We start from the raw sequence: 8,583 nt of genomic DNA, 5'->3' as shown, positions 1-8,583 counted from the left end.
GTTGCTTGAATTTTGGCAATGATCTTGTGAAATAGGAGACTGAAGTCAAAAGCAGAAATGATGCAAGAGGCTCTAAGGCTCTCTTTAGTGTTCTGGCTTAAAAACAGTAACCTCTTATATCCTTTGCCAGTTACTAAGCATGGAAGTTAGAAAAAATAGCATTCCACTGTATTTGAGTTCAATTTCTGCAAATGCCTCATTTATATGCAGATTTAGCTATGAGGATTACTGCAACATTTGCCATATTTTGCACTTCTTCTGAACTGCTACTTCACTGTTGCAATGGGATGGCAAAAAAAATAATAAAATAAATAAAATAAAATCTGCTTTCTTCATCTAAATGAAATCGGTAACTTCACTAAACAGTGGGGGTACGTGGTGGTATAAAGAGACAGTATTTAAGAATGTGTAACTCTAAAAGCCAGAGAGTAGTTGATGCACCTTAGTCATCTGTAGAAATAAACTATGCACAGGCTACACAAAAATAAATGGAAGATGTGAGTAATATATAGAGAAGTGAGTGACATGTGTATTGGAGGAAAGTTTAAAGCAAAGCTGATTCATTTGGAGACGATCATAAAACTCTTCATGGCAGCAACACCAAGAATACAAAATCAATTTATTTAATACAACATTAGGTGTTAGATAGATATTACAGTTTTAATGCATTCATGTAATGGAGTGCTTACCCCCAGTTCTCACATTCAGTTTGACCATTGCCTTGGTAAAACACTAGCTGTTGTACCCAAGACCTTGCTAATGCAGGGAGTAACCCATTTACTGGATACATCCAAGGCCTTACTGAGGCAGGCAGCACCCACAATATTGGCTCAAACTGAATACCAGAGGAACTGACAGACAGATATCTTGCTCAGCAGCAGAGGGCCAATGGAGCATGTGCCAAAAAAAAATCTAACAAACTAATGTGGATATCAGTACATCATCTTACACCATAGATAGTGAGTATACTGAGTCCTTTAAGCTCTTCTGCACAGCAGCTGGCTGCATGAGAGGATATGTGCTTGAGTAGTGACAAGGTCAACCAGTCACTACTCAAGGTCAAGGTCAAGGTCATTCCTGCTGCAGAGATCCCTTACTCCTTGTGAGAAATTCCTTGCTACAACAGGTACTCAGTAAGTGACTAAACTTTGTAAACTTCTCAAAGTTTATGTCTTTGATTGTGCACGCATAATCCTTAGACATAAACCATTGACTGAGTCTGGGGCTAGGAGTGGATTCAGATGCACCTGGGCTCCTTACCTCTTTGTCTTTGGTTCAATGAAAAATAGAAAGCAAGGGGTCCATTCTGAATATCATGATTCAACAGGAGGGTGTCCCTGACGCATCTGACTTACCCTGTCCTCTATACAGCAAATAATTAAGTATACCTAATAATCTCGTCTTGTTAAGTATCTGTCTTATTTACAACTGTGCTTCGTTATATCACTATTGATAAATATCTAAATAACTAATATTGATAAATAACTAAGTGATAGTGATATTAGAAGCAATATATTGATAAATATATTGATAAATCATTTGATAAATATATTGATAAATATATTGATAAATATATTGATAAATCATTTACTTCATTCATAAGAGAGAAGAAGCAATATATTTATCAATATATTGCTTCTTCTCTCTTATGAATGAAGTAAATGATTTCATCTGTGACCATTAAGAAAACTGTGTTTTGTTGTTGTTGTTTCTTTCCCCTGAGATATATCAAAGTGAGGCTACATTAGAGTCAGGAACAATTTTATTTGTATTTGGTTTAATGGTCTTGGACACTCACTTGACAGAGCAGTAAATGATCACCTACACACACTTTGGAAGAATACATTATTTAGTTAAGTGAACTCTGTGTTAGAGGTCTGCAGTACTTGCTGAAAAGAAGGCCACAAGCAGTCTGGCTGCATAGGTGGTGTGTTGTAGTTATAGCAGTAAGCTGCAGTGTGTGTTACATAGTGTTGGTGCTGGTTTGGTGGTTATCATCATGACTAGTTAATGTGGCCCCAGAGTGAGGAATTGAATATATAATCAAATAAAATTATGTAATCTAAAAAAGACTTTTTTTGAGACCTGAGGAATCTGTGACTAAGAATCTTGGTTATTCCAGGATTCTGTTAGAAGTTGTTAGCTAGAAACTGGCATTGCCATTATTGTTGAAACCAACATTAAGAGAGACTGCTTAACTAGGATAAACAGAATTAAAGTGTAAAAAAGTGGTTGTGCAGGAGAAGAGTATGGCTGCTTATGTCCACTATAAACTATATGGATTCAACAGTTTGAAAGAATTTAACTGTAAACTGACAAACAATATCTGTCTTATGGCCTGAAAAAGAAAGCATGAAATTTGTGTGGTTTTATTTTTGTTTGTTTGTTTTGGCCTATTTATTTATTTATTTATTTATTTATTTATTTTCTAGATTTACCAGGTACCTTGTAGAATATATATATATATCCATAAAAAAACATTTCCATTTTCTTTCCAAACGGTTTGTGATATGAAAAAAATAAAGTGCTTGATTTGTATTATGTCTTACAATGCACTTTTACTAGCAGTCATTTTCAGGGTATTTCAGCTCACAAACAGATACCTAGCTATCTATGAAGACTTCTGTGTGTATGTGGGGGACTTATCTTACAAGGCTGTTTTTAACTTGAAAGCATTCAAAGACATTCTGCTAGTGGCAAGGTCATGCAATGACACTGAATTTCTTTTCTGTGGTAAGGGTATTTCTTGAGCATTCAAACAAATGTGGGGGGATAGTCTGACAGACACTTTCAGGCATATTTAGATTTCATGCCTGCAAACATTGGCAATGACTTGATGTAAAATCTACATCTATAAAGTATCTGTACAGAAAATAAATCACTTACAGTCAATAGTTGCCAGGTCCCCATTTTCAAAATATCAGGCAAGAATATTGGATTCTTGCATGTATTTTAGATTTAAAGTGGCTTTAAAAACACAGGATAGAAACTGGTTTATTAAAAGACAAAATGACTTACAAAAAGTGAAGCAAAATAGAGGAAAGGAAAAAATATATATCTGTATATATTCGTGAGGAAAAAGTAGAGTAACATGTGGGTAGGAGACAGGCAGTTTCCAATGTGTAATGGATTGTAGAAGGGGCAGCTACATGTAGTTACCCAGGACATTGAAATGGATGAAGTACTGAATGCCTTCTTTACCTCAGTCTTTACTAGCAAGACTAGCATTCAGGAATCCTGGGTCCAGAGACCAGGAAGAAAGCAAGGAAGTTCTAGCCTTGGTGAAAGAGAATCTGTCAAGAAACATTAGGCAAATAAGACATACATATGTATATCATTACTCCTTAATGCTTACCAAAAATAAGACGTTGATCCAGAAGGATGTTAGCTTTCATAGCATTGAATACAAATGGTCAAATATTCTTTGTTTCTATTGATCTTGCTGCAAATGTTACACAAAGGTTGAGGTTGGTCCTCTGAATTTAGTATTTAAAGGTTGTGGGCTCTCTTACAGGATATTGTACATGATTAAGAAATATTTCAGATTTTTGTTACAGTTAGCTGTTTTTGGAATACAATGATAATTATAAAATTACTGGATGCAGCAAATATTATACACTTGGATAATTAATTAACCTTGACAATTAACAGTCTTCAGAGTATAACAGTAAAGCATTTACTTGAGCTTTAGAAGCCATGTTTTCTTCTATATAGAAACAACTATTAAAATTTCATTCATTTTTCTTCTCCCATAGAAATAATCAGAGAAACGTGTGACATCTTTTTAAAGACAAAAAAAAAAAAAAAGAGAGAGAGAGACAACAAACCTACCAGAGTAGAGTTCACACAAGGAGGTGTTTTGAGTAAGATGCATATTGCTGCAGTTTTCCCTTAAAAAGTCACTTTATTTTTCTAAATGTTGGTCTACGGTCTCTCATGACACAAGATTAGAAGTCTGTAGTGGAGTGGTAACTGTTTCATTTTCATTGTTTCTCTAGTAAAGTGTGTTTTTCTTCAATATAGGACTTTAATCACTACCAAACTTTAATTAATCTTTGGATACTTATAATATTGGCAGGTCCAAGACTGCAATGAACTTACTACATAAATGTGCTGGATATTTCTCAGAAGTCTGTGAATTAAAAAGCAATATATCAGATTCCAAACAGGAAGGTTCTAAGAGGTTCAATTTCATCAAGATTGATAGAAATTGTCATTTAATATCTGAAAAGCCTGACTCCATGTTAATATAGTCTGAATTCTTGAAAGGATGTCAGTTTTAGCTGAAAGTAATTTTTTAACTTTAGGTGGATTAGATTAATTTTGCAAATGGAACTTCAGTATTGTTTATAGTCTTATTAGACTGTAACAAAAAAAAAATAATAATTCTAGAAGACATTCATAATTCTTATCTATTTTATCAGATTTTAAGTGTGTGTGTATAAGATGTTTTTAAACTATTTTAGGTCCCGCCATTTGGGCTTTCCACATGGGATGCAGTAATATAAGAGTCATGTCTTTATATCTGCTATATGACAATTGAACTATGAAAACTTCAGAATCTTGTATGAACTGTTATCAGGGAAGGCATGACACCATTGTTAGTAATTACAGGACCAGTGATTCTTTAAAATTCTTTATAGCTTCATATTTTCTAATTATTAACACGTCAGCAGTATAAATTTTATAAATGTGTTAGAGTAGGTTCAGCACAGTTAGCTGTGTTTTTCAGTGTACTGAAAAACAAGAATTTACATTTCCTAGGTAATTTTTTCTCATTTTTAGTGTTCACATAACAGGGACAACATACACTGTCTGAAGCTAAGTGGTTAGAAGTTCTAGTATTTAGGCTCTTACATGATTATCCAGTGCAATGACTGTCCTCAAAAGCACTGGTATGATTCAGCAGGTAGCACCCCTGAGTTGCTTGTAGCCATTGGCATGACCCTTTGATAAGGTTTTCCAACTGTGATACAGAAAAATCTGTGATTTTTTTCATAAATATTTGTGCTTGTTTTGGGACATTCATATAAGAGTTAAAAATGCAAATTACATGCAATTAATGTGTGTAAATGAAAACGTAAAGCCAGAAGTCATGTCTATGACACTTCAGACAAATGGTGTAGTAAATTATTCTAGGTTTGCATGTTTCCCACTGTCTTTTTTTTTTAACCTTGGAAGATGATAAATTAAATCCCTAAGTGGTGTATAGGGCATAGAATTTATTAACTGGGTATTATGCAGCATAGTCACTATTAATTACCATCCACAGTAAATCTGACTAATGCTCTTTGTTCTCTGACTCAAATAAGTTCTACTTAACAGTTAATGTTTTAACAGTTTTAATAACAGGTCCTAAAATCATTTAAATTGAATAATATAGGTTTCATTGTTGAATTTTCTTTTTAAAACACTTCAGAATGTGACTTTAAAAATATATATATAATAAGGATTTGCAGCAACTCTTTGCAGAAACATATAGTCTTATTTAGTTGCATTATGAAATGCAGATAGAAGTGATGCATACTGACAACAGTCTTGCAATTAACTTGAGTTAATGTCAAAATTTATTTCAAAAATTGTTACATGTAGAAAAGATAAAAGAAATTAATTAGAATTTAATTCTATAGATTTAAATTAAGAATGTTTGATTGACTCTTTTCATCCATCTTCTACAATGTCATGATGTCCTCAATACCAACGTGTTGCTTTCCATGATTTGAAAAGATATTTTGAAAAGATTTTCCGTGTTTTGAAAAGATAACCTACAACTGCAGATGTTACAGAAGGTGAAACAATCCACATAGTAGCAAATAACTGGGTCTGGGAAATCTTTGCTGAGATGGAAGTTAAATTTCCTTAAAGAACAGGGAACCTTCTCATCCATGAGAAGGAGCTCCCTGAGGTTCTAGTCGAGGTATGAGTTAGAACACTTTAACAAGGCTCGTATGCAACAGCCTGTCTAATGGAGTCTACCTTTTCCTCTTCTTGCTTCAAGGCGTTCACACCCTGATTGATTTTAGGATTCTTTATTTATTTATTTATTCTGAATTGGATCAAGTAAAGGTCACAGAAAAATCTAAACACCCCAATACTCATAAGAAATATTTCAATGATCTTTCAGAGGAAAACAAATAAACAATGAAAACTCAATCCTGATACCATTTGAAAATGTATTTTCCTTCATTTCCTTTTTTTTTTTTTTTTTTCCTCTCAGACTCCTTCTCTTTTAAACATGTCTGCTTTCTCTATTTCTTGTTGCCTTCAGCCTCAGGTGGCTGGAAATCATTGAATCACAGAATGGTTTGGATTGGAAGGGATTGTTAAGGATCACCTAGTTTCAACCCACCTGCCTTGGGCAGGTACATCTTCTCTAGACCAAGCTGCTCAAAGTCTCATCCAGCCTGGCCTTAAACCCTTGCAAGGATGGGGCATCCACAGCTTCTCTGGGCAACCTGTTCCAGTGCCTCACCACCTTCTGAGTTAAGAATTTTTGCCTGACTTCCTCTTTGTTGGGATTAATCACTCCTTATCTTGGAGGAGATGTTCCTTAAATCTTAACCAGATTTCTTGGGTCTCTCTTCACTCCAGGGCTTTTTTCCATAGTACTCTACCAGGCAGATCCCTGAGGAGGCCAAGGTCTGCTCTCCCAAAGTCCAGGACTGTAAGCTTGCTATGCTCTCTCCTTGCTGCCCTCAAGATCCTAAACTGCACCATTTCATGGTCACTGCAGCCAAGGCTGCCCTTGAGCTTCTCATTCCCCACCAGCCCCTCCTTGTTGTTGAGAATGAGGTCCAGCATAACAACTTTCCTTGTTGAATCCTCTATCACTTGGAGAAGGAAGTTACCATCAGCAACTGGGAACCTCTTGTATTGCTTATACTCTGCTATGTTGTCCCCCCAACAGATACTGGGGTAGTTGAAGTCCCTCATGAGGACCAGGGCTTGAGAATGTGAAGCTGCTCCTGTCTGTCTAGAGAGGGCGTCATTTGCTCATTCTTCCTGGTCAGGTGTCCTGTATTAGACTCCCACTGTCACCTGTCCCTGCCCTCCCTTTAGTCCTGAGCAAACATCCTTTTGATGCTCACTATAATAGTTTCTTTCTTCTACTGATCCCAGGATGCCTTGGCTCATCTTTTCTTCTAATAATACGTCTCTATTCTCTCAGTTCTTCTTTACTATTCAAGGGTGTTGCCTTCACTATCCTCTTTCTGGTATGGCTGTTGAATTGAAGAACTAGCCTGAGTCTCCTGCATGATGCTTTATTTTGGCAAAGCCCTACTAAGTCTTGACACATACTGGCTCCAGGGTCTCTCCAGTCTGACATGTCAGTGGAAGGCAATGCTAACAACTGGAGGAAGAAAAGATATCGAATAAGAGGAAAAAGCTACTTCTCATTGCCACACAGTCTTGAGAAATAAGCTGAGATATTGATTTATAGGGACAGTAGTAGACCTGAACAGATCAGATTTATTGGCAGCATGAAAGAATGACTGTCCGGAAGGAGCGATCAGGGACAGAAAGTGGAACAGACTGGATTGTAATACTGTAAGATGAATTTGTTAAATCATATAATAGTCTTTCTGAGGGGACATCTGTGCCCAGAACAATAAACTGTGGACACAAGAAGGACACTGAAGGACAAATGGGTTCAGGTCTACTATTATTCATTCCATTCAGCAGGTGTTGTCTCCATTTACTTACATGGAGTTGCACAGAAAATAAAGTTGTTTGCTTCTTTAGGTCTCAATTCAGCAAAATGCTTAAGCATCTTAAACTCAAAAAGAATTCCAGTTGTAGGAAATGAGACTTAGATATGTAATTCAAGTAAAATATCATAGAATCATAGAACAATTTGTGTTGGAAGGGATCGTTAAGTTTCTTAATGATCATTAAGGGGATTTCAAAACCTAGTTTTAACCCAACTGCCATGGGCAGGGACACCTCCACTAGACCAGGCTGCTCAAAGTCTCATACAGCCTGGCCTTAAACCCTGCTAGAGATGGGGCATCCACAGCTTCTCTGGGCAATGTGTTCCAGTGCCTCATCACCTTCTGAGTTAAGAATTTCTTCCTTATATCTAATCTAAACTTACCCTTTTTTAGTTTAAAGCCATTGCCCCTTTTTCTATCACTGCATGCCCCCTGCCAGCTTTCTTGAAGGCTCGCTTTACATCCTGTAAGGCTGCTCTAAGGTCTCCCTGCAGCCTTCTAAGGATATAGTTATGTTTCCTGAATAGACATGAAGTTAGGTCTCAACAAGTTCTTTTTTGTTTCAGTTCAATGTGTTCAGGACGCTTATTTTTTTTTATTTTTTTTTATTTTTTTTTTTTTTAATGTTCCCAGCTCTATTTTAATATTACTACTTGTTTGCTTTGTTATTTTAGAGCTGTCATCTGTCCCAAACTGGCCATCCATATTAAAACAAAACAAAACAAATCAAAAAGAATAACAATTTTCCTTAGAAATGTGTTTTCTGTGGATTTTCTAGTCCCATGTGCCTGGAGAACTGATTCCTTTTTTCTTTCTGTGTTCTAATTGGCTGTTCTAATTGATTGCTCTAATTGGAGGAGCACACAATTTT

The sequence above is a fragment of the Aythya ferina genome, assembly GCF_964211825.1.
Source record: "Aythya ferina genome assembly, chromosome: 4".
NCBI lineage: Eukaryota > Metazoa > Chordata > Aves > Anseriformes > Anatidae > Aythya > Aythya ferina.
Note: the sequence above shows the minus strand (reverse complement) of the source record.